This window comes from Protobothrops mucrosquamatus, unplaced genomic scaffold, assembly GCF_001527695.2.
Source record: "Protobothrops mucrosquamatus isolate PMUCROS unplaced genomic scaffold, P.Mucros_1.0 scaffold4030, whole genome shotgun sequence".
Classification (NCBI taxonomy): Eukaryota; Metazoa; Chordata; class Lepidosauria; order Squamata; family Viperidae; genus Protobothrops; species Protobothrops mucrosquamatus.
In genome coordinates, this window is record NW_015389965.1 from 153,954 (window position 1) to 178,674 (window position 24,721).

Consider the following 24,721-nt stretch of genomic DNA (forward strand, 5'->3'; position numbering starts at 1 on the left):
CTCGCCTACATCGTCCATATAGGACGACTCGGGAACTCAACTCCTACCCCGGGCAGCTCACCTATCCCCTTATGCCCAGGGGAAAGGTATCAAGCCGTTTGACAGCTGATGCTGGCTGTCAAACCGGCTTTTACGCAAAACAGGCGGGAGGCAGCAAACAGCTGCGACCGACGAAATCGCCTGCCACCGGAAGTCCCTGGTATGCATCCTTGTCTCTGAGCAAGACAAGGTCTTCTTCCTGTAGGAGAAACTGGAACCAAATCTGGAACAGAAAAACTGGAACCCAAAATTTCTCAGGAACAAAGGAACCTGGATTCACAGGATGCTCAGGAACAGAAGAAGCTGGAACCACAGGAAACTCAGGAACCAAAAAATCTGGAACCACAGGAAACTCAGGAACCAAAGAATCTGGAACCACAGGAAACTTAGGAACAGCAGGAGCTGGAAATTCAGGAACAGCAGGAGCTGGCAACTCAGGAACAACAGGAGCTGGAAACTCAGGAACAGCAGGAGCTGGAAACTCAGGAACAACAGGAGCAGGAGACTCAGGAGACTCAGGCACCGAAGGATCTGGAACCACCGGTGGAGCGTTGAAGATGGCTGCTACTGTTGTCATGAGGGTAGTGAGGACTTCATATATGGGCATGGGTGTCTTTGTCGACATAGAGTCCATGATTTTGTGGGGTACGCCAATCATGCGCTCCCATGCTTCATCCATGTGAGATGCATGGGGAGGGTAATTTTTGGCCTTCAGACATTTGTCAATCACTGGGTCATGACAAATACCTTCAATAGTCTGTAAGTCCTTGCAGGCTCCTACAAAGTGAGTTCTTGGGATGCTAAGACAAGTGATCAGGACGATCAATACTATGCCCAATCTCAGGTGTCTCCGCTTAGAGGAGGGTTTGAAGCTGGCTGGTTCTAGGAATTGGCTAGAAGGTGGTTTCTCTGTCTCTTTGCCCACTGAGGACAAGCAGATGGTCTGGACGATCGTTTTCTCGTCCTGTCTGAGAGATTTACTGGGTGCCTGAGGTTGAACGTTGGCATGTTGATCTGGAGCTAGAAGCATATAGCGTTTTGGTCTCTGTGGCATCAGGCTGTCTGGACATGCCAAGAATTCAGGACCTTTTAGCCAGATCAATTCTGTCAACTGTGTCGCAAGGGTGTGTCACTTAGTTTGGTCCACAAGGTTCTTATCTGTTGGCACATGTTGCCATTGTTCAGGGCTTAAAGATGTTTCAATCTTTTCTACTCTATTGCCAACATAGACGTAGAAGTGTCTGCTTTGGTTGCAGATATAGCTTGACATCACCTTGCTGTCTGCATAGAAGGTGGTGGACTGTAGCTCAAAGCCTATCATTTTCGTTGTCAGATTGGTGAGTTTTGCTGTCAATATGGTACCACAGAGTTCTAACCTTGGTACATTGTGGCCTTGTTGTCTTGTTAGTCTTGCTTTTCCAAAGATGACACCGAGACTGCAGCTCTCCCTGCTGTAGACTCTGATGTATCTTATGGTTGCAATCAAAACGATGTAAGTGTGGCTCTCCCCGCTGTAGACTGTGATGTATCTTAAGGCTGCATTCACCTTCGTTGACACATTAGAGGAAGCATACAATTCTTTCTTTTGTATGGTGGCAGGTGAGCTGGAGACATACATGCGTTGTGCATGTATGCTTTGGAGACAACTTAGGAGTGTACTCCACAACTCCCAGTTTTGTTTTTGTTCTGGCAGGTGCAGCCTGTCCCAATGTGTAGTGCTTTGGGAGAACGCGCGTAACTGCAGAAATTCTTTGTCCACCATGGACAAGGCTGAGTCATTGTGACTTTCATTTGACTGGAACACTGTTGCTTCCAAAATGGGTTTGGTTGTCGCATGCGTGAAGTGTTCTTGGCGTGGTTTTAGGTGGGAATCTCTTCCATTGCTGAGAATGGAGGTTCTTGAGATATTCACCTGGGTCGGAGTTTGCGGTTGGTCAACACAGACCGACCCTCCGATGGCCCATCCAAGTTCCATCTTAATGGCTACTGGGGTGCCTGGTGGACCTTTGATTCTTTCATCGGAACCAATGGACTCCAGGGCGTCTCGTCCCACCATAAGTAGGATTTCTGCTTCAGGATCTAGGGGAGGGATTAGATCAGCTATGTGCGCTAGGTGAGGTATTTTTCTTGCCGTCTCTGGTGTTGAAATTTTGCTACGAACATCTGGTAAGGTCTCCCATTCCAACACTGATGGCAATAGGAACTGCGAACTTCCATCTATCGATTCTATGAGAAGACCAGAGATTTTCCTCCCCGCCGTGCGCATTGGTACTGTGCACGTATTTATTGCGAAATGCTTTAGTTCACTCGGGAGGTCAAAGAGGTCGAAAAATGCAGGCTTAGCTATTGTGAACTTGCTGTGTGCATCTAGTATGACATACATCTTTACAGCCTTTTCTGGTCGCCTGTCGGGGTAGACTTTAGCTAGACAGATGGGAGAGCATGAAGGAGGGCATGGTGAGTCGCCACATATATCTGTGTAGTACACCCCAAACAGTTCTGGGTGCTCTGTGGAACCACATTGAGTCTCCATCTCCGTGGTAGGGGTCGAGGTTGCTTGTTGTGGCTCCTCAGAGGGCTTCTTAGAGTCTGGATGTAAGGCCGCTGGATGCTTGTCACTGTTACACAGGTGGCATTTTACCCTAACTGCGCAATCTTTGGCCATGTGATCCATAGAGTCACAGCACTTGAAGCATATCCTATGCTCTTTGAGCAGGGCCTTTCGATCATCCAGGGACTTTCTTCCAAATTCTCTGCAATTGTTTAGAGAGTGTGAAGATTTATGAATTGGACAAGTCAGGCCCTTTTTGGACAGGCGAGGTTTGGAATGAATACTCCTTGGCAGTTGCGCATCTGAAGTCTTCTTTGGCCATGTCGTGACCTCTGTCTTGTATACTGAAATAGGCACTTTGTCCTTTGTGGCTTGGAAAGGACCCTTGTTAGTGCCTAAGTTGTGACTGGTTCGTTTTGGCATCATAAAACGATTTTCATCGACATCAAAGTAATAAGGGTCATTGTACAGTTCTGATTGATCGGAAACAAAGTCTGTAAGAACGGCAAAAGGTGGAGGTTTGCTGGGTCCTGCTTCCTGTAGGACCGGGATTCTTTGCACCATTGATCTTTCAACTGCCATAGTAATTTTTGGATGATAATCTTCTGCGTGTCAAACTGGTCAAGGCAGGCAAGTCCCGGCATGGTGCGACTTTGTTGTGCTGCCCGGAGTTGCTCTAGTACAGCAGTTCTCAACCTGTGGGTCGCGACCCCTTTTGGGGTCGAACGACCATTTCACAGGGGTCGCCAAAGTCCTGGAGTTTTTCCTCATAGAATCCTTATGAAACGCAGTCCGGCATTTTTTCCCCCCCTTTTTCATGAGCTGTGCTACTCCCTCTTATTCTATTGGCTTTCGAACGCCAATAGAATAAACTCTCTTGAATAGAGTCTAATTCTATTGGCTTTCAAAAGCCAATAGGAATTGTCCAGGCTGTCTCTGCCCTGCTCAGCCCGCCAAAAGTCCCAGTCGGCAAATGTTGCTGCAAGTTGTCTGCAGCTAAAGCGAGCTTCCTGGAAGTTTCCACCCCTCCCTGCTGAGAAACTACTAAATGTAAGTAAAAGAGGGCCAGGGGTGGGAGGGCCACCCAGGAGCGCCTGGGCCTGCCTGCCGCCGCACCGAACAGACGGTGGCCAAGGTGAGGCTAGCGGGGCAGCGGCGGGCGCTGGCAAGGTAGCTCGGCGTCTTTCAGGTCCTCTTGCCTGGCTTCCGTCTGGGAGAAGCGCAGGGCCAAGGTTAAAAAAAAAAGCCTGGCGAAATACTCTCCAAAGATCAATCAATCCTTCCTTCCTTCCTTCCTTCCTTCCTTCCTTCCATCCATCTCCTTCCCTTCCCCTTCAATCTCTCCTTGCTTGCTTGCTTGCTTGCTTGCTTGCTTGCTTGCTTGCTTGCTTGCTTGCTTGCTTCCTTCCTTCCTTCCTTCCTTCCTTCGATCTGTAGCGGGAGGTGAAGGGGGTGGGTGGGGGTCGACCAGAAGGGAACCGGGTCTGATAAGGGCGAAAGTTGAGTGAGGTTTTCCCCCTTGCCCCTCTCTCCGCCTCCCTTTGTGCAGCAGCGTCTCTGGCTGCTGCCTTCCCAGTCCCCGAGAAAGGGAAAAAAAGAGCCGTGAGCGAGTTCCCCTTTCTGCCTCGTTGCTGAAAGCTTTTTTTTTTTTAAACGACCGCTCGTTCAGAACTCCTCGGGGCTTGTTTGCATGAGCTTGTGGCAGATCAGTAAATAAAGGGGTGGGGGAGTCAAGCCGTCCAAGGCGTTTGCACCCTGAACGTGTGGACGCTGCTTTCATGACTTGCCACCACCACCTCCTCTCTTCCCGCCCTGCACGGGCAGCGCGCTGCTGCTGCTGCTGCTGCTGCTAGCTGAGCTGAGCTGAGCTGCGGCGCTGAGCCGATCTGCACGCCTCCTGGTTTCCCAGCTGTGCTCCGCCCCCGGCCCGCCTCCCTCGCCGTCGGAGGGCATCTGTGTGTGTCTCCAGACCTTACTGGACTACCATCCCCAGCAGCCCTAAAAAGCATTGTGGAAGAGTGGGGAATGCTGGGAGTTGCAGTTCATCACCATCTGGAAAAACATGACTCTCCAAAGATCCTTCCTTCCTTCCTTCCTTCCTTCCTTTCACCTCCTGGCTTTCTATCGATCGAGGCTGATTACAGAGCCGCGATCCACTCCCGTGAGCCAGCAATAGGGCCCCGAAATCAAGGGAGAAAACTCGTTTCGGGGCTGTAAGAAAGGATCCCTCTCCCCCACCCCGACCCTCGCCGCAAGCAGCACCAGAGTTTGGAAAGGCGCTGGTCCGGGACCCTTGGCTACAGGGGCAGGCTGGTGGCAGCTCTGCTCAGATATGGGGGACGGAAAAAAAATGGCCGGAAGGGAAGAGAAATCATTTGAGCGGACCCCGCTTTGGATAAGGCTTCACGGCTCGAAGCATTTCATTTGGAAACGTTGGCACCAGTTTTAATCTAGGTGTTTGTGCTTTCTTACCCCTGCGTGCGTGCACCTGTGCGTTTTCCCTGGTGGTAGCCAAAAAGGGAGGGGAAGGGGCAACGGGAAGCGTCCTTTGATGCATCATTTACACTCCCGCCTCCCCAATCAGGCTTATTTGGAAATCGGTCCAACGGACCTGGCTTCCTCAATCAGCCACCGGGGGTTAAAATATCTTTCCCCGTCGGGCATTATAAAGGACCTTTTCCTTCCTTCCTTCCTTCCTTCCTTCCTTCCTTCCTTCCTTCCTTCCTTCCTTCCTTCCTTCTTTTCCCCTTCAATCTCCTTCCTTCTCCATCTCCTTCCTTTCCCCTTCAATCTTCCTTCCTTCCTTCCTTCCATCTCCATCCCTTCCCCTTCAATCTTTCTCCTTCCTTCCTTCCTTCCTTTCCCCTTCAATCTCCTTCCTTCTCCATCTCCTTCCTTTCCCCTTCAATCTTCCTTCCTTCCTTCTCCATCTCCTTCCTTTCCCCTTCAATCTTCCTTCCTTCCTTCCCCTTCCCTCCCAACATTTTTGAGCAAGGAAGAGTAAGCTTCTCCACCGAGCATTGCTATATTGTTTTTGTGATTAATCACTATGCTTTAATTATGTTCACTTCATAACAATAAAAATACACCCTGCATATCAAATATTTACATTACGATTCATAACAGTAGCAAAATTACAGTTATGAAGTAGCAACGAAAATAATTTTATGGTTGGGGGTCACCACAACATGGGGAACTGTATTAAAGGGTCGTGGCATTAGGAAGGTTGAGAACCACTGCTCTAGTAAGTTGGAGAATCTCCAGATCTGACTAGGATCATTGATATTGATGACAGGGAAATCGTAGAGATCCTTTAGGAATGAGGACTGTATCAAAGAAGGTGCCCCATAGTGCTTGTCGAGCGTTTCCCAGGCTACTCGAAGGGCGACGGGTGGGTCACTCAAACATGCTACGAAGATCGCATCCACTACCTTTGAGGATTCTGGTCCCAGCCATGTCAACATAAGCCCGAGCTCTTCCCCTGGGTGCAACCTTTCGTCGTGGAGGGCTTGCTTGAAAAGTTGCTTCCACAATAAATAGTCCTTCCCAGGTTTGTCGGAGAATTTTCGCACGCCTCTGGATGCCATGTCCAACCTTCTTCCACCGAATGTTGAAGGATACATCGGCCCAGCGTGTGGGCTGTAGCCAGGTGGAGGTGGTGCGTCGCTTCCGAGAGCAGGGGCGTATGCCATGTCTGGCTGGTAACTTTCTACAGTGTGTTGTCCGCTGAGGGTATCTTGCCATGTCACATGCGAGGGACCTTGTAGGTTTGGTCTGAATTCCTCTGCTCTTACATTGAGCTGAGGGGACCTGACTTCTTGTGTGCTTACTTGTTGGAGGGTTTCTCGTCGTTCAGGTGGTGCGTTGCTGGCTCCCTGGTAGACTGGCACAGCTGGTGGTCGAGATTCTGCTCCGTGGTCAGGTCTGGTAGCCGTTCCTCGGGATGCCGTTTCCTGTTGATGCAGCAGGGACTCTAGTCTGGCTCGAGTTCTTGCAATCTCATCCCCTAGCGGCAGCTCTTCCTGCTGTGGGGCCGTCGCCGCTGCAGGTGGACCCATACGGTTACCATCAGTGGTTTGGTTTGTTGGGGTCAATGGTGTAGCAACGGTGGGAAGATCTCGTGATCCAGATGTTGCGATGTCAACTCTCTGGCTGTTCGACACATCTGGCCATTGAGATTCTTCTCCTTGTCTACTCGGTCTTGGGGGGCTTGTGGATAGTCGCGGCGCTCGTACCTGCTCATGTTGGAACGCGCTTTGGTTGTCCACGTAGACCTGCACACGGCTGCACCGGTCTTCGTTCTCCAGTTGTCCCCAATTGGGCGAGAAGGTGGTGTGTTGGAGTGTCCTCTGAAGGCCTTTCGCTCTTGCCATTTTATCTGCCACTTCTTGTTGGCTTTGTATGAGCTCAAGCTTGTCTTGAGCAGCCTTTATTCTGGCCTCCATTTGAGCTGCTTTGGCCTCCTGTTTGGCCTCCATCTCAGCTGTTTCAGCCTGTCATTTAGCCTCCATCTGCGCTGCTTCGGCCTTTCGACTGGCCTCTTCGGCCTGTCGTTTGGCCTCTATCTGCGCTGCTTCGGCCTTCTGTTTGGCCTTCAGTTGAGCTGCATCAGCCTGTATCTTTGCCAATTTTTCCTTTTGCAGTTGCTCCGCCTCTAACACGTGAAAGACTGTGTTGGCAGCTTCAGCTTCGATGTTTGCTTGCTCTGCCTTTGAAACTCGGGACGCTTGGCTTTGACGAGAAGACGCTTTTGAATGGCGGGAGGCGCCTGTAACGTGATATTGTTGTGACACGCTGGAATACGCCTAGGCTCGCGGTGAGTTATGGCGAAAGGGTGAGGCTTTTCCAGAGGCATGAGATGGAGCCACCTGTGATCGCTGGGATGGCACATGCGAATGGCGGGAGACTTCAGACTCGGCCCTCTCAACTGGTCTGTCTTTCGTGTAAGGCTTGGGCTCTGGGTGGCATTTTAAGCTCTCTAGAAACTTATTACATTCCTTGTTTATTAGCTTGAGACTTTGCATTGTGCTATCTATAGTTGAGACTCCTAGTTGCGCCTGTATCTCTTCGAGACGGCTTCCGAAGTGTATCCATTGTCGGAAAGCTTCTTCCTTATCATCTTCCAATGAGCACGCACGTTTGGGGGAGTACTCCTCCTTAGGCACTTGGTAGAGTTTGTGTAATTTCTCCCAGTGTCTTTCATGGCGTTCATAGCTCAACTCCCATCTTTCCATCAGATGTGAGCGCATGGCTTCTGGAGGCTTTCTTTGTTGCCTCAGGTCATAGTGCACCTGGGATGTCTTTGGCCTCACTGAGGCTTGAGCATCAGCCTCTGTGTACAGGTCAAGGTTAGCTGGTTGCAGCATGTCTCCTTGGCCGGCTGGTTGGGGTGTCTCATGTAGGCTGGTTGGTTGAACCCCTTCTTCTAAATGAAGGAGGCACTCCGCCATGGCTAGGACAGGTTCAGTAAACGTCCTAGCTATTTTAAAGCTAATTCGATGAACTTTGCTTTTTAACCACTAGGGGTCACTCTATCTGGGTGGGCTCTTCGGGAAAATTCTCTCTTTGGCCACCAGGGTACACTGTTTGCGTGAGTGAGGGCTTCAGTGAAATTCACCCTTTGTCCACTAGGGGTCACTGCTTGTGGGTCAGTCACCAGGGTGCTCTTTCTTCGAGGTTCACCCTTTGTCCACTAGAGGGCTTTCTCTGTGCATGATTAAAGGCTTGCATGGAGTTCTTTCTTTAACCACTAGGGGGCGCTTGGAGAAAGGCCAGCTACATTCTTCCTTCTAAGAACCACGTTGCACATTGTTGACCATCCAGAAAATACTGAGCTCCAGTTAGCTCCCATAAATTTCCCCTTGGTTGTTACGTCTTTGTGATAACAAGCAAGGTTAATTTGCTGCCTTTTTTTCCTTAATTTGCCCTCAGCAAAGACACCACTAGGGGTGACTGCTTGCGTGAATGATTACTTCGGGTGAAGTTCACTCTGTGCCCACTAGGGGGTGCTGGTTACTTTGGATGAATTCAGGGAACTTGCTCTTTGACTATCAGAGACACACTCTGCATAGTTAGAAATTTCAGCAAAGTTCCTTCTTTCACCTCTGGGGGGTGCTATTAACTTGAATTACTGCAAGCCTGCTATTTGCAGATCAGCTACCAAGGTGGGGGGTGTGCTTTTCTTTTAGCAGGGCTGTGAGGCAGAATGCCTGTAGTGTAATTTTTAAGGAATTACTCAGCTTACATTAAATTCCAACTTGGGTCTTTAGGAATGTGTAGTTATAATGATTAGCGTTCCAGAGTCAATAAACTTGCACATAAATTCGCTGGTTTAGTCTGTTTTGCAAAGATTAAATTCAGGCTTTGCTAGCAAGTAATAAAATGTGGGGTTGCTGTTTGCAGATTGCCACTAGAGGGTGTTACTGCATTGCTATTTGCAGGAGTGGGCTCTGTTGTCTTTATAACCAAAAGCCTTTTTTCTCCCTATAGAGATTCCTCGCATTCCAAGGGGAGGGGGAGGGGAGTCAGTATTCTCTCACCAGAAGCTGAGATACCATGGCAACAGATGGTTCAGCCTTAGCAACTAATGAATTTATTGTCTGGCAGCTGAGGCCAGTAAAGGGCTTCTGTAAACAAGAGAAACGAATTCCTTGTCCAGTAACTTTTCTGGGCTACTTTGCTTCGAAAGGTCCCTTAAGCAAAGCTTCTTTCTCTTGCTTTCAAACAAACGGACTTGGCATAGCACATACATACACATTTGAGTTGCAGGCAAAGAAAGGGGGTGGCTGCCCCAACACTTACTTTTCTTTTCCTTTCAAATGTGAAGTGCTACAGAAAGTCTCTCTCCTTTCAGTTAACTTCTTCCAAACAAATGCTTAGGGATCTTACAAATGAACTATTGCCTTTCAAACAAGCGGAATTGGTATGGTACACACACACATTTGAGTTGCAGGCAAAGAGGGGGGGTGGCTGCCCCAACGCTAACTTTCTTTAGACAGTCTTTACGTGCAAGGATTCTGGCAATATGATGCAGTAGGCAAAAGCGCTTCTCCAGAGCAGACACAAAGAATATCACTGTTTCTACTTTTAGCGAAGAGAGAGAGGGTTGTGATTTTACTAATGCAGACAGATGAAAAGGCAGTTACTGTTTTAAAGAACAATGCTGTTACTGCTGATATGAAGAATAATATTGATTTTTACTGTTCTGAAACCTGAATCAAGATGCTTTTGTAATTCAAGCACAGACAGATGACTCAATAAAGATGATTGTAAAACAGACATTTATTCAGGAATACTGCTGAACTCATGTTTCTTGGTAGTTTCATCTGAATGTTCCATATCTGTTCATCTTTATAGGTAAAAATCAATAATTCCTTCACTTCAATTTCTAGCGTGGGTTCAGACCATGTGTGTCCTCTGGTGATCCCATGCTTATCTCAGACAAAGACATTCCAAACTGGCACGTAGCCAGGATATCCTGTGATCGACTTAGTAACCCCTCCTACTGACCTGTTAACATAGGATTTACTGAATAGCTAAACTACATTACCCATAAGCCATCTCTTAAGGAGACAGCGCTTAACCTTATAAATGCCAAACATTCTAACATACAGACCCATCTAACTGGCTGATCCAGAACAGGCACAGCAGGGCTAAAAGGTAGCTATGTTTATTCTGGATAAATATTTAATGCCTTACTCTAATGCATGCTCCAAAAAGGAAGAACATGACACAGGCTGCCTGTTTCTTGAAGACTGTATTATTGTGTTTTGGGGTCTCACTTTCTCCTTTCCCCCTTAACTAAAAGCTCCCTGACAAAATGTCTCCTCGTCTTTCGTTTGCATTCATTTTTTGACCAACAGACATAGTGCCAAAGCTGTTTGTGGCCTCTTCAAATCCTCAATTCATCTTGTCAATATTTTAGGGGTGGGGGCTGGCCAGGGGGCACATTTCCCAAAAACTAGATTGCAGACCAACTGCCATATTTATTTCTAAGTCTGTTCAGAGATATTCTTGGAAATAAAGATGATATTTTAGGTGGATGAATGCTTTGAACAGTACTGGTAGTCCTCGACTTATGATCATCCATTTAACAACTGTTAATGGCACTGAAAAAAGTGGCTTACAAGAAAGCCTTGCACTTACAACCAGTACTTACACTTACAACCATCATAGCATACCTGCAGTCATGTGATTACGATTCTGGGGATTTGCAACTGGCATGTATTTATGACAGTTGCAGCATCCCAGGGCCACCTGATCACCATTTGTGATACTCCCAAGGGGCTTCTATCAAGCAAATTCAACGGGGAAATCTGGATATGCTTAAGGACTAGAGGCATTTACTTAACAACGGTAGTACAAAAGTTGTAAAATCAGGTACAACTGAATGACTGCCTTGTTTAGTGATGGAAGTTCACAGCTGTAGTCATAAGCTGAGGACTACTCTATCCATTTAACATCAGATGGGGCAGAGGGTTTAGTGGTAACCAGGAGAGGTATCTATGACACCAGGTTGAAACCCATAAACTGCCTTTGACAGAGTTAAAAGTGTTCATCAGAAAGTACCCTTGATGTCTCCCTCAATCTATTAATATAACAAACTACCCCAACGAGCTACTATTGAAAGTTTACTACAGAACTTTCCCTTCCATGCATTAGTTACCTATTCATCTCTAAAGGTAAAGCAGCCTAGTTTTACCACACTTTTAATTTTACTGTAAGAGATGCAATTTATATACATTGTTTCAATGCTATGTTCATAATTTTATTTTTTTTAAAAACTTGGATATGTGAACATTTCTTGTTTTATCTTAATCTACAGATTGGGATTTCTCAAGGTTTAAGGCAGGCTGAATTCCCCTGCTTGTTTGGGCAAGAATGAGAACAATCTTTCCCAATCTGGTACCTTCCAGCTGTGCCAGATCCCAGGGCCCATAATTGTCAGCCACTCCAAAGACAATCAAGCCTCAAACTGCGACACCTGGAGTGGATGTGCTATTAACATTGTCTTTCTATTTACATGATTGTAAGGAACAACTAGTTCAGGGGTCTTCAAACTTGGCCCTTTTATGACTTGTGGACTTCAACTCCCAGAATTCCTCAGCCAGCAAAGCTGAACTAGGAGATATACAACTCTTCAAACCAGTTTTGTGCATTGTCCTCCTCCATATTTCCTCCCAGATGTTTTATTATTTTTTGGGGGGAAATTTATATAGCCGCTTACTCGCTCATGGCAACTTTATCTTGCAATAAATATACCTTTAGATTTTTATTTCTTCTCATGGTGCTTGTGATATGCATTTAGCTGGCTCCCTCATGTGGTGGGAATTGGTATTAGACATGACAAAGCAAATTACAGATACGGTAGTTCTTGACTTACAACCACAACCGAGCTCAAAATTTCCACTGCTAAACAAGGCAGCTGTTAATTTTGCCCCATTTTACGACCTTGCTCACCACAGTTGTTAAGTGAATACCAGCAGGTGTTAAGTTAGTACCACGGTTGCTAAGAGAATCTGGCTTCCCCTTTGACTTTGCTTGTCAGGAGGTCGCAAAATGGTGATCACATGACCCCGGGACACTGCAGCCGTCATAAATATGAGTCGGTTGCCAAGCGACTGAACTTTGATCACGTGACCATGGGGATGCTGCAATGGTCGTGTGAAAAACAGTCATAAGTCACTTTTCTCAGTGCCGCTGTAACTTCAAACGATTACTAAACGAATGGTTGTAAGTCAAGGACTACCTGTATTGGCTTTTCTGCTTCTCAGGTGGTGGCATGATGCTTTGTTTTTATGCCATGTCTTCCCAGTCTTGCTCTCCTTTCATCCCTAGCCCATCTGTGAGCTATTTGCAGCCATCTTTAGCTTTCTGGTTTTAAAGTGGTATTTCTCATCTTCTTCCCACACAGTTGTTGCTCTGGAAATTGTCTAGGCACCCTTCCCTAAGGATGTTGTTAAAGATGTGTTCAACAGTTGGAACCTGCCCAGCTCCTATTTAACCCTTCAGGCTCCTTCAGGTACGCTCCTGCCCCTGCGCACTGCCCTCCATGGCCACGTTGGTTTAGCTTGCAGGAGAGACCAGACATCTTGGCTTCTCCAGAGACATCTGCCCCCATGAGGCCTGGCTGCCATGTCATTGTGGGCACCTTAAATATCCTTGTTTAGAAGACTCAACGTGCTAAAATCTGTGTTTAGAAATCAGCATTTATGCTTTTGAGAGAGCATTGGCCCTGTGCTGCATGGAAAGTCACTTCAAGCTGGAAAACAAATGTGCATTCTGCTATTTCTGGATTTCTGTCCCCAGTGAGTGCATTAGATTCCCCCCCCCTCTCTTCAGTCAGGACCTTCACTGAGCCACACTAGTCCTTTTGTTCTTTTCATCACTCACTCACTTTCTGTGTGTGTGTGTGTGTGTGTGTGTGTGTGTGTGTGTGTGTGTGGTACTGTTGTGTCTAAGCACAGCTACTTGCAGGTTCTGCCACAGTACAGACAGACACTGATAGCCCTGTATTTGTGGGCAATAGTTAATGATAATGCTCACTGTTCATTGATTGCTTCCTCCTCCAGGTCTATGACCTGCTAATCAAGCTGCTTTAGGACCTGTGTTTAATGCACTTTGAGAAAAGCACTCAAGCCATGTTCAGAAATGGCCCAATGGACAGGTAATGAGGTGGAACATCTCCCCTCCTGCAATCTGTTAGTTGGGGAATTTGACAGGTAGTTAAGTTGGCTAAGCATTCAAATAAATTCATCTAGCCCTACTTCATCCCACAGAGTGATAGGTAGTAGTTTTTCCTTTGAGCAGGGAAGTGAAACCAGGGAAATCCCACAATTCCTTTGCTTAACTTGTCCTGCATTAAAATAGTACCATTTGCTGTCCTAATTACCAAGATAAAATTGGCAATGAAGGCAGCATAATTTATTAGTAGATTTTTATCCTGCCCTTGTAGGCAGCAATCATACCTACTATTCTTTCCTCCTGTTTTTCCCACCATAACTCTTGAGAGGGGTTGGGTTGAGAGTGAGTGACTGGCCCAAAGTCTCCCAGCCAACTGGCTTTCATGCCTGATAGGACTAGAATTCTCAGAATCCTGGCTTCTTGGCCAGCACCTTAAACACTAGACTAAATTGACTTTCTTTATGTCAGTATCCTTTTTTCTGCCAGATCATGGATTGGAGAAAAGCACTTTATTGTGTGTCTGGCTGTTCCCTCAGTAGATCCAGGCTTTGAGGCTGAACAGTTATGCTCTGGGTTGTCTTTGACAACAACGATAACATACGTAAATTATGTACAAGCACCCACATAGACACATCTAAAATAAACACCAGCATCAATCAGCATACAGGAATTATGGTTCTCCAGATGTTACTGAATTGCAGTTCCCAACAATCAATATGGACTATGGGGAAAGGTGCTGGATCCTGTAGGTCAGCAATAGTGTAGCTACAGGACCATGGATGTCCATCTCTGAGGGAGATTGTTCAAACAACAGGTAGGATGAAAAATAGCAGACAATAATCACTAGCGAGTAATAGATATGACAATAGGTGAACAAAATACCAAGTCCAACCTAAACATCTGGCTCATGAACCATAATGCAATACTATAAGTGTGCTTACTTTTCATCTACAAGTGTTGGGAGATAAGGAATCGTACCCATGCAAAGTAATGGCCCTTTCGATTTGGTGATTAAGCTACTGAAATCATTGAAACCAATCCCAAATTCTAGCCTAGATGTTTCCCCAACAGTATCATAAACCTTCAAACACCATACCTGGAAGGAAGAAGTCTGGCCATACCAAACAGGCATCTCCCACACATGCAAACAAGAGACCATGGAAAATCCACCTGGAATATGGTTTGAAGACACCTCCATTTTTGGACTGACTGGCCACAAAGAATGCCAGGGAGAACGCGGGGAGGCATTTTAGGATAGTGCTCTGCAAACTGGACCCAGGAAGCAAAAGAACGAAATAGATGGTGCTGGAGACAAAAAATGGCAGGAGCCTAAGCAGCATACTTCTCCTCTAAGATAGGACAAGGAAGAAGAGGGAGAAAGAAGAAAAAAGAAATGTAAAAAAAATATACTGTTGTATTCTCAGTTTGCTTCCCTGGAATTAGGAGTGTCTGCAGCGCATGGTTAAAAAAGCATCAATAGGGCAGCTACAACAGTGCAATCAGAGCTTCATCTGTTTGTAATGCATATTGCAACACACATCCAAGTGGCTGGCACTTTGATCATACTGTCCTGCTGCCATCTTGACTCTTATCTTGTGGACAAGAAAGAGATCAAAACTAAGCAATGCCAAAATTGATACTCCAAGACTGGGATTTTTGTGAGTGGAGGGTTCAGTCCTACATGGAATATTGTGGACATCATTATATTTCATAATGCTTTATGAAGATTGTTCTCATTATTACTTAACAATCTTATTCATTATTCCCTCTCTTCTCTTTTTCTCTTCCACTATGTTTTTCCACAGCTGGAATCTCTGCCAGCTGTGTGGAATCTCAACATGCCTTGCCCTAAATTATGCCACACCCATTATTCTGGGTGTTCATAAATTTTAAAGAAAAATCATAGGAATGGGCCAGTTCTACTGGTTCATCTACTTACTAGCATTTGGAAGCTTCTACTGAGACATGCTGATAAGCAAGCAGAAAGGACAACTCATTCATTGTATGATGAATATGCTACCATTACATATAATGTTATTTATCTTATTCAGGCTTACAATTGAGATAATTATAGGATTTGTAACCATTATTGTTGCTTTTAGAATCATTTGGATAACTAGTAAAATTAAATATAAGTTTTAATTAGTGTAGGCTGCTAGATGAACAAAAATTAACACTGTGAGAAAAAACGTTGCATTAATCACACTAATTAAGTTAATCCAAAATAAAAACATTCACATCTGACTAACTTGCCAAAACGAATTCCATCTTGGGTGCCATTACAGAGAAAGTCTTGTCAATTGTAGCTACCTAATTTGCTTCTTAGCAAGGAAGCATCTAGGAAAAGGACGATGATTTTATCTGATGACCTAAGTGTATTTATTTAATTATACTTCATATTTCTTAACCTCCCATCTTCCTTGGATAGAATTCTGATCATCACCATTCAGAAGGAAAAGTTAGTTCTGTGTCAGTAAATATTCCTAAACAAATGAAGGCAAAAATGAAGGCAAATTAAGGCAAATCCAGGATAATGTTGCAGGATCTAATCTGGGTTGATTGACCCAAATTGGATCCTGCAATATTTCTAAACTTTACCAATTACCCAAATAATTCTAAATAAATTTCTAGCTTAGTAGATCAGGAGAAGGTTGTGGACGGAATCCGTATGGGCCTCAGTAAAGCTTTTGAAAGAGTACCTCATGACATTCTCCTTAATAGAATTTTAAAATATAGTCAGATGATACCACTGTTAGATGGGACTCACAGTTAGTTGGATGTCCACAGCCAAAGGATGTTCCTTAATGGCTCCACTTCAACTGGAGGGTAGTGTTGGGCAGAGTTTATGTTCAACATTTTTATCAATGACTTGAATGAGGGAATTCAGGGGACATTTTCCATTGTAGCTGATATTTTGCTAAATAAGCTAGAAACTCTAAGAAGGAGATAAGGTTAGTCTGCACAGTTTGTTTCTGAAAATGGTGGCTCCTGTTAATTGTAGCATGCCTCCTCAAGTGCTCATAAACATGCCACTTTGACCATCCCTTTGAGAACCTCACTTTGACTACTATAGTCTTCAAGCTACAGGGCTGTGGTTTTCCCCTTTTTGAAGGAGATAACCCTTGTGCTGGACCAGTATAACTCTGGCCAGAGCATATATTAGCTTAAGATCTGTATGTTAGAATGTTTGGCATTTAAAGGGTTAAACGCTGTTTCCTTAAGAGATGGCTTATGGGTAATGTAGTTCTAGCTGTTAGTTAATGTTATGTGGGAGGAGTTTCAAAGTTTATGACTGTACTTCCTGGCTTTGTGCCTTTTGTATTATCTCTGCATGGCTCCGTGCCAACATGTGATTCTACACAGGATGGAGGAATTTACTATTTCTTTACCTATGGGGATGAACAATATCCTAATGATTCAGATGTATCTTCTGCAAAGTAAGTCTCTGCTAAGGATTCCTGGAAATAAATATTGTTTTAAAATCATCCTCATTGAGTTTATGCTGTCCGGACCAAAACTACAAGGCACCTTAGTTCATGGTTCCGGAATAACCCTTGACCTTCCCAAATCTTCTGGGACCTCATCAATCCTTCAGAAACTCTCAAAGATTACCAAAATGATTCTGTGATGATCTCCATTAGTTGCTTCTGAGATGTAATCCATCTGGCCCAGGAGACTTAAATTAACTAAATTCTTACCCCCTTCTTGTAAGTCCTAAGCTGCAGTTCCTTTTATTCTCCCAGGGGCACACTGATAACTGGTTTGGGGGTTCCATTTATTTTCAGAGAAGTCCAACCCGAAAGAAGAAATTCTGCTTTCTCACCATCACCCTGATTCACCATTTTCTCCTTGGAAAGGAACAATACGGGAGTTTAATCTACTTTAAGTCATTGTTTTTACTATATTATTATAAAGTTTTTTTTCTGTTTAAACTTGATTTAAGGAGTTTGAGTATGTATGTTGCTTGGAGACAATGATTGGGATGGTCTGTCTATCCCATGAAATAAATAAAATTCAAATCTAATATGAACAAGGGGCAGTTTAGTAGTTCTGCTCAAGTATCCCACCTGTGGAAAAGTTGGTTTGCACCCAGGTCAAATAGATGAGAACCCATACTAAAGTTAGTTGGGCGATCCTTACAGATATGACACTGAACTTTGTAGAATTTCAGACAGAATTGCCCTCTCAAGAAACAGTACAGATTGAACCTAGGACTTCTTGAACTTTTCCACACTCTTCATTTGAGCTATGATCCATTCATGCTCAAGCATGAGATCTTATAACATTCCAGACAAGTGACTGTCTAGTCTCTTCTTAAAAACCTCCAGTGATGGAGCACCCACAACTTCTGAAGGCAAGTCGTTCCACTGGTTAATTGTTCTCACTGTTAGGAAATTTCTTCTTAGTTCTAGGTTGCTTCTCTCCTTGATTAGTTTCCATCCATTGTTTCTTGTCTTGCCTTAAGATGCTTTGGGAAATAAGTTGACATCTCCTGTTCTGTGTGGCAGCCCCTCAAATATTGGAACATTGCTACAGTGTTTCCCAAAAAATAAGACCAGATCTTATATTAATTTTTGCTCCAAACGGCGCATTAGGGCTTATTTTCCGGTTAGGTCTTATTTTCGGGAAAATATGATACTAAATGCATCCACTTGGTTGACAATCTTAACTGGGGTTTATTTTTGGGGTGGGGGCTTATATTACGAGCGCCCTGAAAAAATCATGCTATTTTTGGGCAAACACGACATTATGTCACTCCTAGTCCTTATTTTCACTAGACTAGACATACCCAATTCCTACAACTATTCTTCATATGTTTTAGTCTCCGGCACTTTAACCATCTTTGATGATTAGGGGGCTGGATGATGAGTCATCATCTGGAGTCACTGGGTATGAGTTGTGTGGCTATATAAATTTGTTAAATTAATTAATTAATTAAATAAATAAATAAGTCTCTTCTTTGGGAAAATAGCTCTGAGATTCATACAAACGTCAACCTCCCTGCTTGGGCAGAACTGATAACCAGGTTATATATTAAAGAATGATGTTTATACTTAGATTATTCAGAGGCAATAATATTATGCCAGCACAGGATATGGACACCCCACAGGCCCTGTTCAGTGTAGAATGCTAATTATTCATTCATTCATCCCAATATAATTCATTAATTCATTACATTGGATAGAGCACGTGCTGTTATTCTGAGCATAAGCTATTCAGCAATAAATCAGTTTGGACTGATTTGTGTGGACCCGGTCTTTCACGCCTGACATTATTGTCAGAAAAGTGGAATATTCTGTTCAAAGGATAAAAAATAGGAATGTTGTGAGAATAGGACACTGGGATGAAACTATGGGCTCTATTTATCAGAAGGGAGCAGAATCTCTGTTCTAGATGTGACAGAGCTGGTTTTATCATATTTTGAAGAACAGGATTTCATTTTTTTTTTTATTCCTATAGCCAAATGACCCTGGGTGGAATACATCATAAAAACATAAATACAATTAAAACAATACAAAATAAATAGATACGGTCACTGAATAAAACTATTACTATGAATGTTAATATACCCAAGAAACAAGGCCCTTAAGACACACAGGACTCTGAGTTTAGGTCTATAACCAGATCTTCATAAGCTTACAAAAAGCCAATAGGATCAGGATCATCCTATACATTATTATTGAGAAGATTGGGAAAACAGGGGAACATCTCCAGAAAACTAGGAAATCTAAAATTTAATATTACCTTCCAATTACAAAACAGTGTAATGTTTTAAAAATCGAATTCTCTACTTGCTTGCATTGTTTTGCACCCATTTTCTGAAAAATGCCTTTAATAACAGAAAACGTTGTTCCTCCCAGACAAATAGAAAACACATGCCAAGCATCCAAGTCTCCCCAATATTAAGACAGCTAGAAGGCTGAGACCTCCATATCAACTTTTCATGAGAAAATGTGGAGCTCAGATGGATGCAAAGTGTTTGGGGCAGATTCTTCTTATCCAAACCAAGAGAGACCAGTGATCTGGTTCTCCTTGAAGGAAAGGTATGCAGCAGAAGAAAAGCTACCTGAGATGAGAAAGGATTCCCAGCCTTCTCGCAATTCCATGCAGATAACTACCTGGCATCATGTACCCCAGTTCCCCTTTCCTCCATTGTGAGAGGTACAAAAACAGCTTCTTACATTGCCAGCAACTTTCCTCTTGTATTGGGCATCTAACTCCAGGATATCCATGGCCTCCCTGATGTTCAGAAATGCCACTGACTTTCAGAGGCCAATTACAGTTGCACCTTGCACTGGTGGACTTTCAACCTCCACCCTGCAAGGCCCCAAACTGATAGCAAGACACTTGATTCTCCTCGCCCTTCTCTGTGCTTGGCACCACATTGGCCAGGTGGCTTTGGTACAGTGCGAACTTGGTGGTCTTTTTTTTTTTTTTTGAGAAACTAAGGGGGATAAAAGGAGTTTGCTTGAATGAAACTGGGGTGTCCACAGCAATTTCTCTAGCTACAGCAGAAGGGGCGGGTCTTGGCAAATGATATTTTGATGGTGTTTTGGTTCTTGACAACTCACCACTCTGTAGGTATCTGAAAAGTAGTCAGGCACAAGTGATTCCAGGAGATAGACAGGCAGGCAGGCAGGCAGGCAGGCAATTTACTTGTTACGTATTTACTTACAAATGGAGGAAAGTTTTAGGGACTTTCCAGAGAATGGGATTGCCAGCACTGAAGGAACTCAGGTGGGTCTTCTGTGCCCCCCTGATTTGTCTTCCATCCAATTTCTACAGTGTTAGTTCTCTCTTTCCTTTAACTTTTCAAAGTATTTGAATGAATTCCAGAATTCAGCTATATTTGAATTCGGTATTTTTATTTCCCCAGATGGTGGAGACAAAAGGCCAATTGGGGACCTCCAAACTCCTGGATTTTTACCCAGTGGTCCAGTCTTAATGGCTTCTCTGTATGTGCACAGCAGAGTGCTGCGTTTAATCTCCAGGAGGAGACACACCTCAGGGCAAGGCGGCCTTCTCAATCTCATGTTCCCTGAGAATATTCCCAGTATTCTCAGCTCACCTGCTGCCCTAAACCAACACTCCAGGCCATTCTGGAAGATGAACTCCCAACACTTCTGGAGAGCATCAGGTGGAGTAACCTGATCTCTATGCAACTTTTGATGAAGACTGAGTGGGGAGGAGCTGCTAAGTTATAAACAAATGATGGTTGATGATAATGGAATGGGGTGGAGCTGAGGAGCTGAAATAATAAACAAATGAGTAATATTGGGTGGTAAATGCTGTATCACTTTGATCTACGTTGCTAGTTGCTAATTATGAAATAATGGGTTTTTATTCAGGTCTTCATATTTGTGCTCTTCAATTTCGCTTGATTGGTTGACTGACTGTAACGGATGTTTATTGCTATTTAAAAAAAAATAACTTAGTGTCTTATCTCTATTTATCTCCCCACCCCAAAAAGACCTTTTAAGTCAAACTGCATGCAATGTTGTAAATAAGCTTATTTCTATTTCTCGTTCAAAGTGCTGAATAGAGTGGAAACTTCTTACAGCAACTTTGGAGGCATCAATATTTATTATAGTTTATTACCAATCATACCCCAAAGAGTTTGTTATATCTATGTCTAGATCTATATCTAGATCTACATTATATCTAGATCTAGATCTATCTGACTACACACACACACACACACACACACACACACACACACACACAGAGGATTTATAATGCAAATAGCATGTGTTTAAATATAAGAAAATAAAAGGGAAAAGTGAAGGAGGGAGCTAACTAATAAAACACAGAATAATCTAACATTGAAAAATTGTGATTTCCTCTTTTTCTATCCATTGCTAGTTACTTAAATCTCAATTATTCAAATTAATTATTTATCCTTAATGATCTTGTTTTTGTATGCTGAAAACTGCTCAACAGAATGTAGCAATGCTATTTGAGATGTTGGGGTTCCAAACGGAGAACAGCAGATTGACATCAGCAGACTGTGGAAGGGTCCCTTTGACTCCCATGCTGGGCCAATGGCTGCTAAAGAGGATGGAGTTAGTAGAGGTGACTAAATCGACTGCTTTGATTAAAGAAAAGAACACAATTAATTTTGTTTCTACTTGGAAACCGCTTTTGGACTTTGTGCTTGAGGTGGAAAAAATGAATCTTTGATTTTGGATTTTTCTGATTAGATACGCTTGTTATAGAAATAGCTAGTGTGTATTATCATATAAAAGTAAACTTTAGGTTTTATGTTACTGCCTTATTCTACTGCACCAAAAAGAAAAAAGATGTTGAGACTCTAGAAAGAGTACAGAGAAGAGCAACAAAGATGATCAGGGGACTGGAGGCTAAAACATATAAGGAACGGTTGCTGGAAGTGGGTATGTCTAGTTTAATGAAGAGAAGGACGAGGGGGGACATGATAGCAGTATTCCAATATCTCAGGGGCTGCCACAAAGAAGAGGGAGTCAAGCTATTCTCCAAAGCGCCTGAAGGCAGGACAAGAAGCAACGGATGGAAACTAATCAAGGAGAGAAGCAACCTAGAACTAAGGAGAAATTTCCTGACAGTTAGAACAATTAACCAATGGAACAACCTGCCTCCAGAAGCTGTGAATGCTCCAACACTGGAAGTTTTTAAGAAGAGACTGGACAGCCATTTGTCTGTAATGGTATAGGCTTTCCTGTCTTAGCAGGGGGTTCGACTTCACTAGAAGACCTCCAAGGTCCCTTCCATCATCATCATCATCATCATCATCATCATCCATAGTCCATAGTCCATAAATGGCAGTTTAAATTGCTGATATTTTCAGCATCTCTTTCTTATCATCCTTCAGATTTCTGCAGGGTAAGAGATGATCACCACAATTGCTCCCTTTAATACTGTTCTGTAGCTCCCCAAATAGGACCCCTATTTCAAAAGATTCCACCCCAGCTTGGATTCATTAAGAATATCTTTCTGATGCTCCAGATTCAAACACCAGATTAATTCCAGACGTGGGATTTCACAGTGAGAGCCAGTTTGGTCTAGTGGTTAAGAGACCAGGCTTGAAACCAGGAGATTGTGAATTCTAGTCCTGCCTTAGGCAGGAAAAGCAGCTGGATGACTTTGGGCTGGTTACTCTTCTCAGCCCACAATGCCAGATTTGAGCAATAGGCAGGTTGGCCAATTCCTGTTGCAACCAATGGATCAACACTCAGCTGATTAAAAAAAAAAAAAGTGGGGGGGGGAGAGAACACTAGGAAGGAAAGAAACTTTTGAAAAATGTGGGATTTCACATTAAGAGATCCCCAAGTCGGTAGAGAATTGCTTAACACTGTCTCTGCTTCTCTTGCTAAAAAGTTACCCAAGGATGCCTCTGCCAGTGATAGACTGGACTATAACCCAGCAATTGATCTGGGAGCTTTTATTTTTTATTTTATTAATCACATTTATATGGCCGCCCATCTCTGGGTAGTGTACAACAATCAAATCTTGTCAGAACTCAGACTTTGCTAACTAAGATGCCCAACAGATCATTGCCCAAAACAACAGAAAATTTAAATTAGAATAAAAATCTACTCTTATAGAATATTTGTCGACTTCCGGTGGCGACAGCCGATGGCCGATGGAGGCTTCTTGTTAGCCTCCCGTCCGGGACTGCGTTAAAGCCGCCGAAACAGCGCACATCAGCTGTTTGGCGGCTCGAGCCTTCTCTCTGGGAGAAGGAGAGAGGGCGAGTTTTCTCTGAAGTAGGAGTAGAGTTCCCTAGTCCCTAGTCTTCCAGGGGGATGAAGGTGAGAACTCCTCCGGAGCTCAGAGTTTCTCCACAGCTTGGGATGTCTTCGCTTTTCAGCGAAGCCAGACGTCGTCTCCACCTCTGATATTGAGATTTTAAATCGTGAGTAAACTTATCATCAGACAGAACTGACCAGGAGAATTGGACTTTGATTGAAATAAGACTTTAACTCAGAAGATTTAAAGGCATCCTCTCCAGTTGTTATAATTAACTTGAGAAGAAAATGGCTGCGGGTGAACAGCTTCTTTGTTTCAAAGGAAAACTTTCATTCTTCTTCCGGTTGTGGATTGATACATTGTAAAGACTCTTTTAAATTCAAGGAAAGTTTGGTTAAACATCTGCTGTTTTTTTGCTCTGAATTATACATGATTATATTTAAAGAGCTTCTACAATGGCTTCTAAACGTATTGGAACTTCTGCAGTATCCAAAACAGCTATTTCTTCCCCAGTTGTGCAAATCTCGCAACAGAAACCTAAATCTCCACCACCTTCGCCCCCCCCCCATTACTCTTAAAGAATTACAGGAAGCTTTGGCACAAGCTTCTAAACAGACAGTACAACAAATGAGATTGGAAACAGAACAGCTTCTTAGTAAGAAAAATGATGAATTGTGTGAGAACATATCACAAATCTTTCAAGGTTTCGCAGCTCATGTAGATCGTATAGAGGGATGGGTGGATGAAGCAGTGGAGAAAATGGAAGGAATGGAGGAGAGATTGGAAAAAGTAGAAGAAGGTGTGGAAATTGCTCAAAATGACATTGTAATGTCACAATACAGAGAAATGGAGTATGCTGTGCGTATTAGGGGTCTAAAAGAAGATTTACAGGAGAAACTGAAGGAGGAAATAGCAGCGGCCTTGGCTCTGGTTTTTGAGTGCGATCCTGAAATTATTTTTGGAGAAATTGAGAAGGCTTATAGAGAAAATTCATGGGTTGCACGTCAGAGGAAATTACCCAGAGATGTTGTTGTTTATTTCTCTAGAAAAACACATCGTAATGAGATTATACAAGCTTTTTACCAGCAGAGATTTCAGATTGCTGCCCAAGATGTTATACTTCTAAAAGAAATACCTCCAAAAATTTTAAGAAAAAGGAAGGAATTTGCCTTTTTGGCTCAGGAGTTAAAAAAGCAGCAGTTGCCTTTTAGATGGGATATACCTGTTGGAATGATTGTGAATCATGCAGGGATTCGCTACAGGCTAAATACGGTTCAAAAGGCTAAAGAATTCTACTTAACGGTCCTGTAAGCTGATTCACCATCTACATCGCGAGCTAAAGGAATGGAAGATTTAGTGGAACAATTATTTGTCGAATTGCCTGGAGCTATATCGCCATCTACAGGAGATTCTCAGAGTAAACAACTGATTGATGTAGAAGAAGATCCAAAGGAGCAAAGAATGACACGTGCAGCTTATAAACGCAAGGAGAAAGAACAACAAAAAGAATCCGCACCCCAAATATACTCGCTTACCTCAGAGCCGGTGGGAGGGGCAAGGCCAAAGAGATCTGTTATGTCAGATATGCAAGGAATGCTCCAGAAGCTTCATAAGCCAAAAGATGGCTAAGTTGATGACATTGAATGTTAATGGCTTGAATTCACCACAAAAAAGGAAGAAAATATTTTACTATTTGAAACAACATAAAAATGATATTATATG

General features: G+C 43.7%; 1 pseudogene; it reads right to left on the reverse strand.

The window, feature by feature from the left end:
* The window catches only part of LOC107298503, a 22,966-nt pseudogene extending 3,460 nt beyond the window's left edge, over positions 1 to 19,506 (reverse strand).
* Positions 19,507 to 24,721: the final 5,215 nt, after the last annotated feature.